The sequence below is a fragment of the Artibeus jamaicensis genome, unplaced genomic scaffold, assembly GCF_021234435.1.
Source record: "Artibeus jamaicensis isolate MK-2021 breed Jamaican fruit bat unplaced genomic scaffold, CSHL_Jam_final contig_311, whole genome shotgun sequence".
In the NCBI taxonomy this organism is placed as follows: Eukaryota; Metazoa; Chordata; class Mammalia; order Chiroptera; family Phyllostomidae; genus Artibeus; species Artibeus jamaicensis.
In genome coordinates, this window is record NW_026521717.1 from 3,040,662 (window position 1) to 3,063,267 (window position 22,606).

The 22,606-nt window shown below is 35.2% G+C and overlaps 1 protein-coding gene across 2 annotated transcripts in view; it reads left to right on the forward strand.

The window, feature by feature from the left end:
• Nucleotides 1–22,606, forward strand: part of TFEC (transcription factor EC) — a 140,562-nt gene that overhangs the window by 8,300 nt on the left and 109,656 nt on the right. The window contains exon 1 of one of the 2 annotated variants that reach the window (XM_037136209.2): nucleotides 18,349–18,486. The exons of the other annotated variant lie outside the window; for it this stretch is intronic. The gene's annotated coding sequence lies outside the window, so the exon portion shown is untranslated. Of the gene's footprint in view, nucleotides 1–18,348; nucleotides 18,487–22,606 lie in introns of those variants that run through there. 2 annotated transcript variants of the gene reach the window in all.

Below are 22,606 nucleotides of genomic sequence, written 5' to 3' on the forward strand. Positions count from 1 at the left end.
TTTATGACCATGTGTCTCAAGTTCTTTAGATTCTATATTTCTCATATTATTCTTGCCCCCCATCTATTTTCTATCTACTGTCTATGCTACTTATTTTCTGTACCTTCTCCCCCCTTCTCCTCCTCCCACTCCCCTGTTGCTAACCCTCCATGAGATCTTCATTTCTATGGTTCTGCTCCTGATCTACCTGTCCTTTTAGTTTGCTTTTGTTTTAGATGTGGTTGTTTTTTTTTAATATTAAATTTTATTTAGTTACTTTTCAAGTACATTTTTTTTTATCTAGATGTGGTTGTTAATAACTGTGTTTGCTGTCCTTTCACTGTTCATATTTTTTATCTTCTTTTTCTTAGATAAGTCCCTTTAACATTTCATATAATAAGGGCTTGGTGATGATGAGCTCCTTGAATTTGGTCTTATCTGAGAAGCACTTTATCTGTCCTTCCATTCTAAATTAAAACTTTGCTGGATAGAGCAATCTTGGTTATAGGTCTTTGGATTTAATGGCTTGGAATACCTCTTTCCAGCCCCTTCTTGCCTGTAAGGTCTCTTTTGAAAAATCAGCTGACAGTCTGATGGGAACTCCTTTGTAGGTGACTGTCCCCTTAGCTCTTGCTGCTTCTAGGATTCTCTCCTTCATTTTAATCTTGGCTAATGTAATTATGATGTGCCTTGGTGTGTTCCTTCTTGGGTCCAACTTCTTTGGGCCTCTCTGAGCTTCCTGGATTTCCTGGAAGTCTATTTCCTTTGCCAGATTGGGGAAATTCTCCTTTATTATTTGTTCAAATAAGTTTTCCACTGGTGGTGTTCCTTTTCCCCCTTCTGGTACCCCTATAATTCGGATGTTGGAGCGTTTAAAGATGTCCTGGAGGTTCCTAAGTCTCTTCTCACTTTTTTGAATTCTTATTTCTTCATTCTTTTCTGGTTGGTCATTTTTATCCTCCTTCTGGTCCATTCCTTTGATTTGAGTCCCAGTTTCCTCTCCATTATTATTGGTTTCCTGTGCATTGCCATTCATTTCAATTAATTTAGCCTTTATATGTTCCTCTAATTTGTGACTAAAATCAACCAGTTCTGTGAGCATCCTGATCACCAGTGTTTTGAACTGTGCATCTGAAAGTTTTGCTATTTCTTCATCACTTAGATTTATGGGCTCTGGGGCTTTGAGATCTTCTTGAGCCATTTTTGGTCTGTTCATGCCTATTAAGTATGAGGAGGGGAGCCTTAGGGGTGGGGCAGGGCCTCCAGGGCGGGGTCCTGGAGGGGTTGCTATGCTGTATGTGGTGGTGGGGTCAGAGTGGGAAAATGGCATCCCCCTCTCCTGCTTCCCGCCACTGGGTGAGGAGCAAAGCCTGAGGTGTTCACCAGGGCAGGGTCACTCAGGGCACTGGATTGTGACGCTGTTTGTGGGAGTGGGGTCTGAGCTGAGAAATGGCAGCCCTCTCTGCTGCCTCCCGTTGCTGGGGCCCGCTTGGTCCCATCTCACTGCCCACTCCCTCACTGGTCTATCTGCGCAGGAATGTGCCAGCACAGTCAACCCTGCTGCCCTTCCCCCTCCCCGGATCCACCGGTCGCTCACTGGGTCGCACTCACTAGGTCGCTCACTGGGTCGGCCCGGCCCTTTGGATCAGCATGCCTGGGATCCACGCATGCCTGAGTCTGTCTGACCAAGTTTTCCTGTGCAACACCACTCCACCAGCTGCTGGTTTTGCCCCCCTTACTGGTCAGGCTGAAGAATTCGTTGTTATCGGACTTCCAAAAAGTTCGATTTTCTGTGTTCTGGCTATGTTTTCTGTTGCTAATATTTAGTTGTCTCTAAACTTGGTTGTGTGAGAAAGCACGGTGTCTCCACCTATGTCTCCATCTTGGTGGAAGTCCTTGGAGATAATTTTCCATTGAAAAGAGGAAGCCTGGTGAATAGACAAGTATATGTTGCCAATAAATCTTTTATTGTGAATTATTTAAAATTAATTTTATTTAGTTATTTTTCAAGTACAGTTTTTTTTGTCTATTTCTCCCATTCCAGCCTCCCCCACCCCTTGCTCCCCACCTCCCTCCCATTTTCACCCCCCCTTAGTTCTCGTCCCTGTGTCCTTCATATTTTTTCCTCCAAATCCCTCCCCCTTTTTTTCCCTTAACTTCCCTTCCTTCTCCCCTCTGGTCACTGTCCCCTTGTTCTCTATTTCAGTGTCTTTGTTTTTTTTTTTCTGCTTGCTTGTTTGTTTTGTTGTTTAGCTTCCTGTTAAAGGTGAGATCATATGGTATTTGTCTTTCAACACCTGGCCTATTTCACTCAGCATAATGCTTTCCAGTTCCATCCATGTTGTTGCAAATGGTAGTAGCTCCTTCTTTCTCTCTGCAGCATAGAATTCCATTGTGTATATGTACCACAATTTTTGGATCCATTCATTTACTGCTGGGCACCTAGGTTGCTTCCAACTCTTGGCTATTGTAAATTGTGCTGCTATGAACATTGTGGTGCACAGGTTCTTTGAGATTGATGTTTTAGGATTCTTAGGATATAATCCCAGCAGTGGAATTGCTGGGTCAAAAGGCAGGTCAATTTTTATTTTTCTGAGAAAATTCCATACTGTTTTCTATAATGGTTGTACCAGTCTGCAATCCCACCAACAGTGGACTAAGGGCCCCTTTTCCCCACAACCTCTCCAACATTTGTTGTTTGTTGCTTTGTTTATGATAGCCATCCTGACTGGTGTAAAGTGGTATCTCATTGTGGTTTTAATTTGCATCTCTCTGAAAGCTAACGATATTGAGCATCTCTTTATGTGTCTCTGAATGTTCTGTATGTCCTCCTTGGAGAAGTGTTTGTTCAAGTCCTTTTCCCATTTTTTTAATTGGGTTGGGTGTCTTCTTAGAGTGGAGTCATGTAAGTTCTTTGTATATTTTGAAGATTAAACCTTTGTCTGAGGTATCATTGGCAAATATGTTTTCCCATACAGTTGGTTGTCTTGCTAATTTAATACTGTTTTCTTTTGCCACACAGAAGCTTTTTATTTTGATGAGATCCCATTTGTTTATTCTCTCCTTTATATTCCTTGCTCTGGGGGACATATTGGTAAAAATGTTGCTGTGTGGAATATCTGAAATTTTCTTGCCAATGTTCTCCTCTAGGACTTTAATGGTGTCACGGCTTACATTTAAGTCTTTCATCCACCTTGAATTTATTTTGGTGTATGGTGTAAGTTGGTGCTCAAGTTTCATTTTTTTGCACATAGCTGTCCAGTTCTCCCAACACCATTTGTTGAAGAGGCTATCTTTACTCCATTTTATGTTACTGCCCCCTTTGTCAAATATTAATTAACTGTAGAGGGTTGGGTTGATTTCTGGGCTCTCTGTTTTGTTCCATTGGTCTATGTGCCTGTTTTTATGCCAGAACCAGGCTGTTTTGATTACAGTGGCCTTGTAATACAGTTTGATATCAGGTATTGTGATCCATCCTACTTTGTTCTTATTTCTCAAAATTGTAGCTACTATTCACAGTCGTTTATGGTTCCATATAAATTTTCGAAGTGTTTTTTCTATGGTTGTGAAATATGCCATTGGTACTTTAACAGGTATTGCATTGAATCTGTATATTGCTTTGGGTAGTATGGACATTTCGATGATGTTAATTCTTCCAATCCATGACCAAGGTATATGTTTCCATTTGTTTGTGTCTTCCTTGATTTCTTTCTTCAGGGCTGTGTAGTTTTCTGCATACAGGTTTTTTACCTCCTTAGTTAGGTTTATTCCCAGATATTTTATTTTTCTTTTTGCTATATAGAACGGGATTTTTTCCTTGATTCCTGCTTCTGCTGATTCACTGTTGGTATACAAAAATGCCTTTGATTTCTGGATATTGACTTTGTAACCAGCTGTTTTGCCAAATTCATTAATTAGTTCGAGCAGTTTTGGGGTAGAGTCTATTGGATTTTCCATGTACACTACCATGTCATCTGCAAACAGTGACAGTTTTGCTTCCTCCTTTCCTATTTGGATGCCTTTTATTTCCTTTTCTTGTCTGATCACTGTGGCTAAAACTTCCAATACTATATTGAATAGAAGTGGTGAAGGTGGACATCCTTGTCTTGTTCCTGATCTTAGTGGAAAAGCTTTTAGTTTTTTTTTCCATTGAGTATGATATTGGCTGTAGGTCTCTCATATATGGCCTTTATTATTTTGAGAAATGCTCCCTGTATTCCCACTTTGCTGAGTGTTTTTATCATAAATGGGTTTTGGACCTTATCAAAAGCTTTTCCACATCTATTGATATGATCATGTGGTTTTTGTCTTTGCTTTTGTTTATGTGATGTATTACATTTACTGATTTGTGAATATTGAACCATCCTCGCATACCTGGGATGAATCCCACTGGGTCTTGGTGTATGATCTTTTTGATATATTGTTGGATGAAATTTGCCAATATTTTGTTGAGGATTTTAGTGTCTATGTTCATCAGCGATATTGGCCTGAAGTTCTCTTTCTTTGTTGTGCCTCTATCTGGTTTTGGAATTAAGATGATGCTGGCTTCATAAAAAGAATTTGGGAGTTTTCCATCCTTCTGGATTTTTTGGAATAGTCTGTGGAGAATAGGGGTTACCTCTTCCTTAAATGCTTTGTAGAATTCTCCTGTGTGATTTTTTTTCCACCACCAAGCAAGTGGTCAAGTTAACATGCGTGAATATTTATTAGAATTGTCAATGGTTTTCTAAGGCAGAGGATTAGTGAGCAATTAAAGGGAAGGATAAAAATATAAAAATCAGTAGGGGATGGGTTGTGTAGTACCTTGTTTCCCAGGGTCAGGAAGTTTTAGAGGATGAGCCAATGTCCTGGGCAGAGGCCACAGCCCTCAGCCTTCCAGTTCTCTTGCTCTTGCAATCTTTAAATTTTCTCATTGGTCTGAGTGTTCTTATCCATTTGTTAATCAATTTCTTCACCTTTTGGTCTTTGTCTTTGTCCCTTCCATATCAAGCTTTTACCCCATTTGTTTCACTCAGTTCTCACAACTAAAATTATTTCTTGCCCCATTGTTTTTCTGTTATACCTGACTATTATTGACCAGTGCAGCCTCTTAGCTCAGCCTCCAGGCAGCTGTCAAGGATAACAGTCCAGGAGAATATGTGAATTGAGGCCTTTACAACTTAGTGATCTTTAGTGTTAGCTGGGCCTTCCACTTCTCTTCCATTCCATCTAGTAGATTTTGTACACTTTATTTCTCTCATCAAAACTTGTACTTCATCGCCTCTGCTCACAATTTCCAGCAGATACATTTGCCTACAACTTTACTAAGGAACTCTAATTAAAAAAGAATTTTTCAAATCTCTTCCTAGAAATCTAAAAAATATTTTTGTTAAAGCACATTCATTTTCTTCCTGTTTCATAGAAAGATAATGTTTTTTGTTTTTTTTTTTGCCAAAGTAGGTACCTTGCTTTAGATTCCACTCAACACCTGGTTTGTCAATCACCTGCTTAATCAGTTGTTCTTTCTTGCTTGTATCTTTTACCTCTCCTTAATTAAATGTTAGCATCTACATGTAAATATGGTGAAGTCTCTCCACTTATACACATATATGCAAACACACAAATATACTAACACTCCCATTTATTAACCCTAGAGTCAACTATAAGAGCTAATGTCCCTCTAGATTTCTTTTTTTTATGCTCAAGCATTCTAAAATTTTAAAGCCGATTAAGTGTAAAATCTAGAATTAGACTTCTTAGGTTCAAATCTTGGCACTATTAGCTGTGTGATCTTTGGAATATTACTTTTCTTTGCTTCAGTGTTTTCATCATTGAAATTGGGATGAGAATAGTTCTTGCCCCCTAGGATTGGTAGGAAGATTAAAGAATTAATACATGTAAAATGATTGGAATAGTTCTTGGCATATAGTAAGCACCCAATATATGATAATCATTATTACTTAAGGTTTTGTTAAAATTCACTGATTTGTTTATTTCAAAATTATTTATTTGGAACCTATCATTTACTTGGTGCTGTGTGCAGTACTGGATGTCTAATTTTAAATGAAAGGGGCTAAGTCTTTGTCCTAAAACAGCTTATAATGTAGTTAATACATAGGTAATAAAGAATTACATGAAAACTAGTGAGAAAAATGCCAACACTATAAAGTATTTATAAATGGAAAATATTAGGAACATATTAGGAAAAACATTTAAACAAAGTGATCAGAATACATTAAAATTAAGTCTTGTGAGGTAAGTTATCAATATTTTAAAGAATCCAAGAAAAGAAACATTCCAAGTAGGAACAAAAGCATATCCAGAGGCTCTAAAAGTGAGAGGAGATAGTGCTTATCTTGTTACAATAACTGAAAATAAAAGTCCATTGTGGGTAGACCAAAGTGAGCATGCAAGAGAACAGCATGTGATGAAGTTGAATAGGCCAGGAACCACCTATCCAATTGTAAGCCATAATAAGGAAACTGAACTCTATTTTAGATAAAATGAGAAGCAATTGAAAGATTTTAAGCAAGAGAGGATAATCCATTTTATGATTTTAAAAGGTATATGATTCTGAAGGTATATGAAGAATGGTTGAGGAGAGCAATGAAGGAAGCTGAAAGATCAGTAGCAGAGGATTCACAGTTAGCAATGATGGCCTCTTGGACTAGAGCTCTGGTAGTAAAGATAAAAATAGGTCTATTTGAGATACATTTGAGATCTAGCATGTACAGTATTGATCATATGTTGTGAGTAAGGAAAATGAAAAATGCAAGGAAGACTTCAGTTTCTGAATTCAAAAATTGAATGAATAATGATGCCATTGATTGACTTGGAGAGGACTGGGGAGAAGCAAGTTTCAGGGGTATTTAGACATTAAATTTAAATTTTGAAATATTTGTAAGTTATCTCTCTTTCTCTGTCTCTGGCTTTCTTTCCCTCTCCCATATATGTATATATATATATATATATATATATTCCCATATATGTATATATATACGTATATATATACACATATATATACATATATATATATATATACATATATATATATATCCTACAGAGAGAGAACATTTAGGATTTATATTCTGTTAGTATGTAAATGGTATTATAACTGGGAATAGATGATAACATCTGCATAGACAAGAGGAGAAGATGCCTAGTACAGAGTCTTGTGGCACTTCCAATTCACTTCTTAAGTCACTGCATTCTGGGGTCTGTCCTCACAGGTCAACAGGAACAGAAATGCAAATTTTGAAGTCAGAGATGTAGGTAGTGTTTGAAACCACAAGAACAGATGCTACCTTTGAGAGAGTGTAAAGAGAGAAGAAAAAGTGCCAAATGCTGAGCCCTAAGGTCTCATTTACAATTCACAATGTACTTCTTGTCCCTAAAGAATGACTTCCCTTCTAAGTCTCTGAGATTATTCTTATGAGGAACTGGACCAGTGGCCCAGTTTCTTCAGCAATATCTTCTGCTCTTTCTCTTCCCACATCCCTGTGACATTGAACTTTGTTAACCATTTTTTTTTACCTTGAAACTGTTTGGCATTGTCCTTGTCATGTCACTCTATACTAATTTTTTACTTTTTTCAGATTCCTTTAGTCTTTCCTGTGTATTTCATGTTGATGGTCCTCACAGGTCTTGACTTGGTATTTTGTCTTTTTAATTTTAATTCTTCATCCTGTGTGGTTTTATCGAAAACCCTGATTCAATGCTTCTAAGCTGGCAACCAAATCTAATTTCTAAACCCATATATCTCTTTATCACGTACCCTTCTGAAGAGGTACTCAGATTTCATTGAAATTACTCTTTTCATTAAAACTTTCCCTCCACTTCTTATTTTTGTAAATACCATCTCCAGAACTTTCCCCCTCAGCCTGAAGGATCACATACACACATTCCTCCTTTTTTACTATATTATAAATCAATCAGAAGTCCTATACATGTTTTTGGTTTAATTCCTCCATATTAGAAGTAATATTTTATCTATCTTTCCAGTATTAAATACTATTGCCTTAGCTTGGGCCCTCTAATTCTTCTTTCCTGTAATATTACTGAAAACTCCTAAATCTTCTTGTGCACAGTCTGGTTTTTCTATGATTCAATCTTCATATTGCTACCTGAGGGATATTTCAAAAATAGTAGTTGATCATGTTACTATCCTACTAAAAGCATCTTATGGCACATCAGGGCTATAAGTTTAGGATGATATTTATTCCTCTTTATAAACTTGGCTTCAATTTAGTTTTCTATTTTCATCTGTCCTTAACTATACTTTCTTCAGATCATTCTGAGAAAGAAAAAGAAAGAAAGGAAAGGGAAGAAAGAAAGAAAAGAGAGAATGGAGGAAGAAAGAAAGGAAGAATATTTTGCTTTTATAACTTCTATTACTGGAACATTTTAGTAACATTGTGCAGTTAATTAAAGGTGTTAGATTAGGGAACTGACTTCATTTAGGTTTTTCCTCAAGTGACTTCAACTATGAGGGGGAAATCCCATACTATCAGTATTTCAATGCCGAGTGTTTCTTAAAAGCCACTAGCAAAATTCCCATAAGAACTGAGACAACTGTACTTAAACAACAATTTTTAAAAAATGAGAAAAGAAAAAATTGAATTAAATTTAAAAGGAGTACATATTACTTCCCTATCTTTGCTGTAATAAAAATCCACAAACTTAGAGACTTGTAGATCACACATTTATTATCCTATAGTTTCAGAGGAAATCATTCTCATTAAGCTGAAATGAAAGCACCATCAGGGCTTAGTTTCTTTCTGGCGGCTCCAGGGGAGAATCTGTTTCCTTGCCTTTTCCAGCTTCTACAGGCTGTTTGCATATTTTGGCTCAATGTTTATCACTGTGACATCTAATTCCAGAGTCACATCTCCTTCTGTTGAATTTTGACCCTCTTGTCTCCCTCTAAGAAGGACACTCCCTGGAGATTACATTGGCCCTTCTAGAAAATCTGAAATAATCTCCTCACCTACAACTCTTTATTTTAATCACATCTACAAAGTCCCTTTTATAATGTAAGCTTATATATCCAAGGTTTTGGGGATTAATATGTAAATATCTTTGGTGAGGAAGGCGATATTTTACATATCACAAAATAATTACAAATAATTGATAAATGTTTAAAAGGCTAAAAACAATATATTTTCTAATGAATTTTCATTTTCTTCTTTAGTCTTCAATGAAAAAAGTTTTATTTTAATTGGTTAGTCTACTCAAAATAAAATGGAAAATATAAACCTGGATCATCTCCTTTGAAGTGACAGTAAAATATTTTCCACATATTTCAAAGCTATATTATTAACTACCATGTTGATTTTTTCTTTATTTCTCAAAAGTAAATGACATAAAAGAAAGTTCTTACAAAGAACTTTTTGTTATTTTATTTTTTTCCTTTTTCTTGAATTTATTTGAGTAACACTGGTTAACAAAATTATATACAGGTTTCAGATGCACAATTTTATAGCACATTATCTGTACAATGTATTGTGTGTTCACCACCCCAGGTCAAGTTTCCATCTAGCACCATTTATTTCCTCTATACCCTTCCATACCCTCATCCACTTTCCGTTACCTCTCTCCCTCTCCCTGGCAATCACCACACCACTGCTTGTGTCTGTGAATTTTTCTCTTTTTTTTGCTCAATCCTCCACATCCCCAACTTGTTCCCCATCCCATGAGAGCTGTCAGCCTGCTCTCTGTGAGTCTCTCTCTATTTTGTTGTTAGCTGTGTTTTGTTCATTAGATTCCACACATCATATGGTACTTATTTTTCTCTAACTGGCTTATTTCACTTAGCATAATGCTCTCCAGGTCCATCCTTGCTGTCTCAAAAAATAAAAACTCTTTTGTTTTTTGTATGACCAAGTATTATTCCATTGTGTAAATGTACCACAGTTTTCTTACCCACTCATGTACTGATAGATGCTTGGGCTGCTTCCAGACTTTGGCCATTGTAAATAATGCTGCAATGAACATAGCAGGGCATATCTTCTTTCAAATTACTATTTTGGTTTTCTTTGGATATTTTCCCAGGAGCAATATCCCTGGGTCATAAAGAAGTTCTATTTTTAATTTTTTGAGGTAAGTTTATACTATTTTCTATAGTGGCTTCATCAATCTGCATCCACCAACAGTGCACAAAAGTTCCCTTTTCTCCACATCCTTGCCAAAAGGTGTTATTTGTTGATTTATTGATAATAGGTATTCTGACAGGAGTGAGGTGTTATCTCATTGTGGTTTTAATTTGCATTTCTTGCATTATTGATGTTGAACATCTTTTCATATGCCTACTGGCCATCTCTATGTCCTCTTTGGAGAAGTGTCTCTGCAGGACTTTTGACCATTTTCTAAAATTGGATTGTTCAATTTTTTGGTGTTGAGTTTTGTAAGGTCTTTATACATTTTAGACATTGACCTACTATCAGATGTATTGATGAATATGTTCTCCCATTTAATGGATTGTTTTTTCATTTTGTTGATGGATTTCCTTTGCTATGCAGAAAGCACTTTAGTTTGATGTAGTCCCATACACTTTGTTTCTTTGTTTGTTTGCCTTGCCGAAGGAGATACATCAAAAAAAATATTGTAACATGAAATCTTGAGATTTTACTGCCTATGTTTTCCTCTATGAGTTTTATGATTTCAAGTTTAATATTCAAGTCTTTAATTCATTTTGAGTTTGTTCTTGTGCATGGTATAAGAATGTGGTCTAGGTTATATCTAATTTTCCCAACACCAATAATTCAATAGACTATTTTACCCCACTGTGTGTTTTTGTGTCCTTGTTGAATACTGTTTATAAAAGCATGAATTTATTTGTGGGCTCTTTATTTTGTTTCATTGATCTATATGTATATTTTTATACCAGTAGTATGCTGTTTTAGTTACTTTGGCCTGTAGTATAGTTTGATATCAGGTACAGTGAATCCTCCAACTTTATTCTTCTTTCTCAAGATCAGCCTTACTATTTGGGTTCTTTCATGGTTTACATATAAATTTTTCAAATATTTGTACTAGTTCTGTGAAATACACCATTGGTTTCTTGATAAGAATTGTACTGAATCTATAGATTGCTTTGAGATAGTAAGCATATTTTAATGATGTTCTTCCTATCTATAAATACAATGTATGCTTTCACTTATTTGAACCTTCCTTAATTTATTTCTTCAGTGTCTTATAATTTTCTGAATGCAGGTCTTTTATATCTTTGTTTAAATTTATTCCAAGGCATTTTTATCACCTTTAAAACAATTGTGAATGAAATTATTTTCTTACTTTCCCATTCTGATAGTTCATTATTGTTGTACAGAAATGCAATTGGTTTCTGGACATTTATTTTATATTCTGCCAACTTGTACTATGGGATCCTTTATTAGTTCTAGTAGATTTTTGGTGGAATGTTTGGGTTCTCTCTATATAGTATTATTCCATCTACAAATAATGACAGTTTTACATCTTTCTTTTTAATATTGATGCAATTTATTTCTTCTTTTCTGATTGTTTGGCTTGGACTTCAGTATTATGTTGAATCAGAATGGTGAAAGTGGACATCTTGTCTAGTTCTGGATCTTAAGGAAAATGCTTCTGATTTTTGCCTACTGAGTATGTTAGTTGTGGGCTTGTCATACATGGTCTTTATTACATTGAGTTATGTTCCCTCTATTCCCAATTTGATAACATTTTTTAGCATAAATGGGTGCTGGATTTTACCAGATATTTTTCTGTATCTATTGATATGATCATGTGGTTTTTATCCTTCATTTGGTTTATGTGGTATATCATGTTTATTATTTTATAAATCTTATAACAACATTGTATTCTGGGATAAATCTTACTTGATCATGGTATATGATTTTTTAATGTATTGTTTGGTTATGTTTGCTAGTATTTTATTGAGAATTTTTGCATCTATGTTCATCAGGATATCCATATAAAATTTTCTTTTTTGGTAATCTTTTACCTGGTTTTAGAATTAGGATAATGCTGTCCTTATAAAATGAAATTGGGAGTCCTCTTTTGTCTTAAATTTTTGGAATACTTTGAAAAGGATAGTTCTTAGTTCTTTGAATGCTTGGTGAAATTCACCTGTTAAACCATTTTATGTGGGACTTTTGTTTATTAGGAGATTTTTGATCACTGCTTTAATTTCATTAGTTTTAATCTGTCTATTCAGATTTTCTGATTCTTCCTGATTCAGTTTTAAAAGATTATACATTTCTAGGAATTTATCCATTTCTTCCAGATTGTCTAATTTGTTGGCATATTTTTGCAGTTTTTCATAATATTTTCTTATAATACTGTATAAATCCTTGATATCAGGTGTTACTTTTCCTCTTTCGTTTCTGGTTTTATTTATTTGGGTTCTCTCTCTCTCTCTCTTCATATATATATATATTTATAATGTCATGTGTCTGGTTAAAGGTTTGTCAGTCTTGATTATCTTTTCAAAGAACCAGCTCTTGGTTTTATTGACCTTTTTATTCCTTTTATTAAGAATCTATTTTATTTATTTCTTGTCTGATCTTTATTAATTCTTTTTTTACTACTCATTTTGGGCATTATTTGTTGTTTTGTTTTAAGTTTAAGTGTAAAGTAATATTGTTTATTTATGATTTTACTCATGTATTGAGATAAGCCTGTAGTGCTGTAAATTTATTTGTTAAAAGTGCTTTTTTCTGTGTCCTATAAGTTTTGGGTTGTTGTGTAGCAATTTTTATTTGTTTCAAGGTACCTTTTGATTTTTTCTTGATCTCATTGTTAACCCATTGCTACTAATTAATTGTTTAGTAACATGTTGTTCACCATTATGTCTTTATGTGTTTTTCAGATTTGTAGTTTCATGCACTTGTGGTCAGAAAAGCTGCTTGCTATGATTTAAATCTTCTTCAATTTATTGAGACTTGTTTTGTTTCCTACCATATAGATTGTCCTACAAATTATTCAATGTGCATATGAAAAATATGTATAGTCTGCTGCTTTGGGGTGAAGTGCTCTGAAGATATTAATTACACCCATCTGACCAAAGGCTGCTATTTCCTTGTTGATTATCTGTCTCAAAGCTCTATCATTTAATGTTATTTAGGTGTGAAATTTCCTAATATGACTGTATTATTGTCCATCTCTGCCTTTGTTTCCATTAAGATTTGCTTTTAGGTTCTCCTATATTGGGAGCATAAATGTTTGCTAGGGTTTTATTTTCTTGTTGGATTATTCCCTTTATTATTATGTTCTTTCCTTCTTTGTCTCTTATATAGCCTTTGTTATAAAGTCTGCTTTGTCAGATATAATTATTGCTATTTTAGCTTTTTAAAATGTCCATTTGTGTGAAATATCTTTTTCTATCTCTTTTATTTAAGCCTGTGTACATCTTTCATTCTTAGGTTGGTCTCTTATAGACAATGCAGATAAAATACTAAAAAATGAAAAAATATATATGTTATATTATATATAGAGAAAAATATATAGAATATATTTATATATCCTATGAGAGATATAAGAAAGCAAGATTACAGATATATATATCTGTATCTTTATAGATGTAGATAGATTATAAATCTATGTATATTACAGATATGTATAGCTATATATCTATAATATATATAGATCTCTATATAGATATAGAGAGATATATAGATCTATATATCTATATATATAATATTATCTGTAATCTTGCTTTCTTATCTATTTAGCTACCTTATGTTTTTTGATTGGAACACTTAAGTCAATTACATTTAAAGTGACTATTGATAGGTATATGTTTATTGCTATTTACTTTTTAACTATCATTCTTTGTTTCTTCTTCTTCTTCTTCTTCTTCTTCTTCTTCTTCTTCTTCTTCTTCTTCCTCTTCCTCTTCCTCTTCCTCTTCCTCCTCCTCCTCCTCCTCCTTCTTCTTCAACCAGGTTTTAAAAAATTTCTTGTACTACTGCCTTGCTGGTAACAAACTCTTTTAGCTTTTCCTTGTCTGGAAAGCTCTAGTCTTTGTTTCTCCTTCAATTTAAATAATAACTCTGCTGGGTAAAGTAGTCTTGGTTGTAGGTCTTTGCTTTTCATTATTTTCATTGTCGCATGACAATTCCCCCCTGACATGAAATATTTGTGTTGTGAAATCAGTGGACAGTTTTATAGGAGCTGCCTTGCAGGTAACTAACCATCCTTTTCTTGTGGTTTTAAGATTCTCTTTGTTTTTAAACCTTGCCATTTTAATTATGACGTTTCTTGAGGTAAGTCTGTTTGTACCCATCTTGTTTTGGACTCTCTGCACTTCCTGGACATGTGTGTCCTTCTCTATCAATTTAGGGAACTTTTCAGTCATTCTCTCTCCTACCAGGTCCTTGGTCCCTTGCTCTCTGTCTTCCCCTTATAGTACCCTATGATTCAGATGTCACTAGCTTAATGCTGTCTCAAAGTTTCCTTAAACTATCCTTATTTTTTAAACTGTTTTTTCCTTTTTTTGCACTGATTAGGTATATTTTCTATATGTTTTCCATATTTCTGATTCAATCCTGTGCTTCTTTCAATATACTGTTTTTCTCCTTCTAGTCTACTCTTCATTTCAGATATTGCATTATTCATTTCTGACTGGTCCCTTTTTATTGTTTCTATGTCCTTTTTTTGCTAATGGATATATATCCTTATATCCATTATTTTGACCTCTATATCTGATAAAATATTTGCCTCCATTTTATTTAGCTATTTTTTCTGGAATTTTCTTTTCTTTTTTAGGTATTTTATTTTATTATTATTTTTATTATTGTTAAAACACAATTGTCTCAATTTTTCTCCCACCACTTCTCCCCAACTGAGGAATCCCCACTTCCAACCCTTGATCCTACACTACTTTGATTTTGTCCTTTATAAATATTCCTGCAAACCCTTCCCCCTTTGCCCCCTATTATCACCTCCCAACTCCCCTCCAGTTACTGTCAGTTTGTTCTTAATTTGAATGTCTCTGGTTATATTTTGCTTGATTGTTTGTTTTGACTAGGTTCTGCTTATAGGTAAGATCATACGGTATTTGTCTTTTCCCACCTGGCTTATTTCACTTAGCACAACACTCTCTAGTTCCATCCATGCTGTCATGAACAGAAGGAGCTCCTTATTTCTTTTTGCTGCATAGTATTTTATTGTGTAAATGTACCATAGTTTTTTTATTCATTCATATACTGATGGGCAATTAGGTTGCTTTCAGCACTTGTCTTTGTAAATGGTGCTGCTATGACCATGAACGAGGGTGCACAGATTCTTTTGAACTGCTGTTTCAGGGTCCTTAGAATATAATCCTAGCAATGGAATTACCTGGCCAAAAGGTAGTTTCATTTTTAGTATTCTGAAGAAATTACATACTGTTTCCCATAGTGGTTGCACCACTCTGCAATCCCACCAACAATGCACTAGGGTTCCCTTTTCTCCACAACCTTTCCAACACTTGTTGTTTGTTGCTTTGTTTATGATGGCTATTCATAAACAAAGCAACTGATGTGAAGTGGTATCTCATTGTGGTTCTAATTTGCATTGCTCTGATGGCCAGTGATACTGAACATCTTTTCATATGTCTCTGGACCCTCTGTAGCTCCTCCTTGGAGAATTGTCTGTACAAATCTTTTTGCCCGTTTTTTAATTGGGTTGTTTGTCTTCCTAGAGTGGAGTCACATGAGTTCTTTATATATTTTGGAGAAACAAACCTTTGTCTAGGGTATCATTGGCAAATATGTTTTCCCATATGGTTGGTTCTCTTTTCACTTTTTATTCTCTCTTTCATTGAATGCCGTTTTCTTTAGCCATGCAAAAGCATTTGATTTTGATGAGATCCTATCTGTTTATTCTTTCCTTTAAGTCTCTTGCTCTAGGGGACCTATAGTGAAAATATTGCTATGTGGAATATCTGAGATTTTCCTTCCTATGTTCTCCTGAAGGACTTTTATGGTCTCATGACTTATATTTAAGTCTTTTATCCACCTTGAATTTATTTTTGTGTATGGTGTAAGTTGGTGGTCAAGATTCATTTTTTTGCACGTAGCTGTCCAGACCTCCAAAAACCATTTATTGAAGAGGCTATTTTCACTCCACTTTATGCTTCTGACCACTTTATCAAGTATTATTTGACTGTAGAGACTTTGTTTTTTCTGGGCTCTCTATTGTGTTCTGTTGGCTTATGTGTCTGTTCATATGCCAATACTAGACATTTCTTATTACAGTGGTCTTGTAAAACAATTTGATATCAGGTATAGTGATTCCCCCTTCTTTGTTCTTTTTTCTCAAAATTGCTGTGGCTATTTGGGGTCAATTATGGTTCTATATAAATTTTTGAAGTATTTGTTCTGTATCTGTTCAATCCCTGTTAAAATACAACATTGGTATTTTAATAGGGATTGTGTTGAATGTATAAATTGCTTGGAGTAGTATGGACATTTTGATTATGTTAATTTTTCCAATCCATGAACATGGTACATGCTTCCATTAATTTACAGTGTCTTCCTTAATTTCTTTCTTCAGTGTTGTGTAGTTTCTTGAGTACAGGTCTTTTACCTCCTTAGTTTTATTCCTAGGTTTTTATTTTCCTTGTTGCTACATGAAATGAGATTTTTTCCTGATTTCTATTTCTGATATTTCATTGTTGTTGTACAAATACCTTCTATTTCTGAATTTTGACTTTGTATCCTGCTGTTTTGCCAAATTTACTTATTAGGTAGGGTAGTTTTTTGGTGGAGTCTATACGATTTTCTATATACACTATCCTGTCATCTGCAACAATGACAGTTTTGCTTCCTCCTTTCCAATTTGGATGCCTTTTATTTCTTTTTCTTGTCTGATTTCTGTTGCTTGAAATTCCAATATTATGTTGAATAAAAATGGTGAAAGCAAGCATCCTTGTCTTGTTCCTGATCTTAGTGGGAAAGGTTTTAGTGTTTGCTCATTGAGTATGCTGTTGGTTGTAGGTCTCTCATATGTGGCCTTTATTATGTTGAAGAATGCTCCTTCTCTTCCCACTTTGCTGAGTGTTTTTTGTCATAAGTGGGTGCTGTACCTTATCAAATGCTTTTTCTGCATCTATTGATACAATCATGTGATTTTTGTCTCTCCTTTTATTTATGTGATGTATTACATTTATTGATTTGCTTATATCATATCATCCTTGCATCCCTGGGATGAATGCCACTTGGTCATGGTGTATAATCTTTTTGATGTATTGCTGAATGATATTTGCCAGTATCTTGTTGAGGATTTTAGCATCAATGTTCATCATTGATATTGGCCAGTGGTTTTCTTTCTTTGTTGTGTCTTTATCTGGTTTTGGGATTAGGATGATGCTGACTTCACAAAAAGAGTTTGGGAGTTTTCAGTCCTTTCGGGTTTTTTTTGTTATGGTCTGTGAAGGATAGGGGTTAGCTCTTCTTTAAATGTTTTGTAAAGTTCTCCTGTGAAACTGACCAGTCCAGGGTGTTTGTGTGCCCAGAGTTTTTTGATTATTGGTTTTATTTCATTAGTTATTATTGGTTTATTCAGGCTTTCTGCTTCTTTATCCAGTTTGGAATATTATATTTTTTCTAGATTTGTCCATGTCACCTAGGTTTTCAAATTTCTTGGCACATAGTTCCCAGTAGTAATTTCCTACAATTCTTTGTATCTCTGTGTCATTTGTAAACTCTCTTCTTTTTTTTCTGCTTGTGTTTTTTTCTCTCTTTTTTCCTTGATGAGTCTGCTTAAAGGCTTTGTTGATTTTGTTTATCTTTTCAAAGAACCAGCTTCTAGATTAATTGATCCTTACTTAGAATTGATTCTTTAGTCTCATTGTTGTTTTATTCTGCTCTGATCTCAATTATTTCCTTCCTTCTACTTGCTCTGGGCTGTCTTTGTTGTTGTTCCTCCAGTTCTTGTAGATGTAGGGTTAAGTTGTTTCTTTCAAATGTTTCTATCTTTTTTGGGTAGGCCTGTATCACTATGAACTTCCCTTTCATGACTACCTTGCTATAGGGTTAAGCTCCATAGGGTGGGGCAGAATTCTTGTTGCAGTTGGGGCTATTGTTTCCCCTTAGGCTGCTGCTGCTCAATGGGGAGTGGTCTGCCTGAGCAGGATGACTCCTACTGTTTGGGGAATGACTCAGCACTGGGGTGACAGGGGCTGTTCTCTAAATTCTCTCCCTTAAGCTGCCATCCCCAGTCTCTTCTCAAGCCTCTCTAGTCTACTCTGTCCCACCTCTTTGACAGGGATCTATGTCTGAGGCTGTCTCCTTCAGTAATTCATCTAGTCACTCTGCACTCAGCGGTCAGGTTTAAGCACCACAGAGCTGGGGCAGAGTCTCTCTTGGGGGCAGGGCTGTTGTTTCCCTTCAGGTGCTGCCACTTGGAGGGGAGTGATGTGCCTGAGCATGATGGCTGCCACTGTTTGGGGGATGACTAGGACCAGTATCCCTGAGGCTACTCTCTCTGCTGTCTCCCCAAAGCTTCCATCCCCAGTCTCTCCTCAGGCTTTTCCAGCCCACTCTGTTCCTGCCTTTGCCAGAACCTCAGGTAAGTGATTTCAAATTATATTTGTGTGTTGGCCCTTTAAATGACTCTTTGCTTCTCCAGGTGTCTATCTCTGGCAGAGAGCAAACCTATGGCTTTTTGCCGCTGGTTGTTATCTGTGAACTTTTTGGGTATGGTGTTCTAGGCTGGGGGTCACAGCTTAGTGTTAGGCCCCATTTTTCTCAGGGGGATCCAATCAGTTGCTTAATTATCCCTCTGGCTCTGCCACCTGTGGGCACCCAGCCAGCTCTCTTGAGTCTCCACCGTACTCTTTACCAGACAGGTTGTGCCGAAGCTGGTTGTTCTGTATGTCCAAGGTCATAAGGCTTCTCTCTCGCTATTGTTCAGTTGTTTTTTTCTGGGTAATTTCTCCACAATTCCATATTGGTTCTGGGTGGAGGTTGGGGTGGCTTCCACTCATTCCTCTGCCATTGTACTGGCCTTTGAATGTCCTATTTGTTTTTCTTTGAGGCTTATTTTTATGTCTCCCCAGCTGGGTTCTTTGTATTTGTTTCTATGTATTAGATCTTCTATGACAGCAGTGTTTTGAGGGTGGCATTATGAAGTAGTTTTCATGTGGGTTCCAGAGTTTGATTTTCTTAATTATCTGAACTGGGTGAACCAGGAGTATCTCTTGTTTGTGTTAGGTGGGCCTTCTTATTGTAATTAAATATTGATTGCTATTATCTCGTTTGTGTTTGGGATCAACCTACAGGCCAGATGACTGTGAGGCTCAATCTCAATCTCACACTGTAAGCTGCCATGCAGGTTCTGACCACATGAAGTGAAATTTGCAGGGTTTTGTGTCACTACAATCTGCCTTTGGATATGTGATTTTAACCTTAATGGATTCTGATCTGCTGTTGTCTGAAGCTAGCCACTAGGTGTGTTGTTTTTGCTTTTTGGGGAAGGACCATGGTGCAAGCCAATATAAGATTCTGTGACTGCCCTTCAGCAACCTGTTTGGACTTACAAGTGACCCACAATTTGTAGCTGCCTCTGCTGTGCCTGAGTGTGAGTAAAAAGGACCAGGTTTCACTCCAATGGTGACTTTTACCAGTACCAGGTCTGTGGGCAGTTCTGTAGCAAATTCAAGGCAACCCAAGATCCACCCCTACCTGCCTATACCTGCTGGCTTCCTGTTAGGCTCTGACACTGAAAGAACCTCTGGCTGTACTCCTCAACAGGATATAAGCTCCATATGGTTGGGTGAGAGGCAGTCCAGACTGTAGGATTATTGCCTTCCACTAGTTTTATGCCACATGGAACAGAGTGCTTCACCCAAGAAAAATGGCATCCATGGTATGGTAGAATGTCTCAGCACAGGGATCTTGTCAAGTATCCCTTAAACTGTCTCCTCAGAGCCATAAACCCCAGACTCTTTTCATGTGACCCTAGTCCTCTGTACCCTCCCTTCACTAGAGATCAGAGTAAGTAGCTGTGAACAAAATTTTGTGCCTTGACTCTTTATAACAGTGCATGTACCTCTAGTGGATTCCTGTTTCTTTTTGGTGGACAGAAACCCTGCTGCTTTTCACAGCCAGATTTCATGTGGACACTGGCTCTGGTGCTCTGGGCTGGGGAGCCTGGTTTGTGGTTTAGACTTTATGTTTCTCAGGGGGAACCCTCCACAGATGAGATATCCTTCTGGAAACTTAGTGGCTATCCCTAGGAACAGAGCCAGCCATTTTTCACTTCTGCCCTTCCTACCAGTCTTGATATGACCACTTTTGTACTTCCTTGGCTATAAGATTTCTCTTCAGCTAGTCTTCAGTTGGTTATTTAGGATGATTGTTCTATAATTCAGTTTTAATTCCAGAAGGAGATGAGTGTAGCTTCTACTTACTCCAACACTATCTTAGATTTCCCTATGCTTAAATAGACAATGACGTGTATATTCACATACTATATGTTTTAATAAGCCGATAAAAGATTGGATCCACTATTCTGTATCTTCAGAATCCTGTCATAATTGTGGTTTTGACTTTCATAAGAAATATAATCTTAACCAACAAGTTTAAAATTTTCTTCTGGGTCTATTTCAATTCTTGCCAAATTTTATATGCATTTATTCATTTCTTAAGTTTATTCCTCAAAGAAAGAAGTTAAAATACTAAATATAAAATATAATAAACATGATATATGTAGAACAAGCCAATCTGAAAATAATAATCTCTGCCTTTACCTCCATCCCTAACCAAACTTTCTCTCATATGAAAAGCAGTTAGAGATTTTTAGGAAAGGATCATGAAGGTAATAGTAAAGAAGGTTTAAGGAAACTAAAATTTTCCCTTGGTAAGAGGACAAGAACTTTTTCGAATAGTGTCTATTTAATAAATAGATCTAGAAACTAACATGGAACAAAGCACCTTAAAGTAAGACTCATCTAGAGTTAATATTTGCTGATGGTAGATTTTTATTATAGCATTGTCTGACACTGTATGGACAACCCAGATATTGCAGCATATAATGGTTACCACACAGATGAAATAAAACAGAAAATAAAACAAAGAATTATAAGTTAATCAAATCAAACTCTATTAAGAGTGTGGAAGCAACTCCAAAAGTTTTTTTGTCAGAGAGTAGAAGTGATTATTTCATATTTGTGTTTGGATATAGGATACTTTTTTTTGTAATAGTGTTAACTGGAGTAAACTTAAAATATTTTTTGTGAGCTGATAATAAATAACTTGCAGTCAAACTTATTTGTAATCAAAAGATGAGAAGTTGAGTTCACTATTTTTGCCTGTATGATTGTGAGTATGTCTGATAATTTTTTTGAGTTTCAGTATTCATCTGTAAAGTGAAGATAAAAGTTTGTATAAAATTCATTGGAATGTTTGATTCAACTTACTTTTCATTTTGAGATTTCAACTAGTCCATGAGGTCTCTGTGAATAGTTTGCTTGATGAATTAATGTTTCATGATAATGTGCTTTCTGTAACAATAAAAAAATTAAGTATGTTTACTTGATTTAAAAAAATATTATTCTTCAGTGTCAAAGGTAAGGTAAATCTACAACTATATAACTGAAGGACTTTTCTACAAGAAGGCATACTTACTTAAGGGATTTGATTAATGTAGATAATGTAATAACAGGTACATTTAAAACACAGAGCCCCAAATATCATATTTACCAGTTAAGTAAACAAAGACAATATAAATTTTACCTTCCCACCTCAAAAGGTAGTAATATCTCAAAAAATTGAGTGATACATATGTACTTATTAAACAAAGCCAATTTCTTCTGTCAATCAAAGTGAATCATTTCAAAGTCTCATTTTCAGCTACATTATTTTAATATTTAACTACCTAAAATGCCACAATCATATTCTTTAGAAATGGTTAGACTACACTACTGCATCTCTAATGATAATATTTTATTATGATAAAATGACTTTATTAATTGATAATCATATATCAACTTATAAGGTAAATATATATTTTTTAATTTTTAAAGTTTTCAAGTATAAGTTAGTATAAAATCTTTTGGACTATTTGGAATTTTTTGAGGAATAAACATTTATGATACTTTTATTTTTACAAAGTTGTATGAACTTCTTTGTTATAAATTTAACTATATTACATGACCAGTTTCTTTCTCTTACAAGGTCTGTAATATTGATAATCTATTGGCATTATTCCTGAAATAACCATTAATATAATTAAAAATAGAAATATAATATAATTCTAATAAAATGATACAAGAAATGTCAATTATTGTTGAAAGGCTTGAATATTTTCTCCGGATGTTTTATTTATGGCTTTGGTTATATTTTACAACATGTAAATTTTTTAAAAAGTGCAATTGATGACTCTCTAAGATATTTGAAATAGGACCTTTTAGAGAAGTCAGTCTTGCATCTCTATTTTCTGCATCCTTGAAAGAACACTCACAACTTTATAATGAAAATAATATGAAAATGTTACTATACCAAATGTCACTATACCAAGGATGAAAATTAATACATTTAAGCATTACATGAAAGGTTTGTTTTAAGTTGAAAGTAACTATGAAGTATAAAACATCATTTAAACACAATTGTTGATTTCTGAAGCAACATCTCCTTTGTTTATAAAATCTTCCTAATAAATATTAATCATCTAGCATTCAGTTAGACAA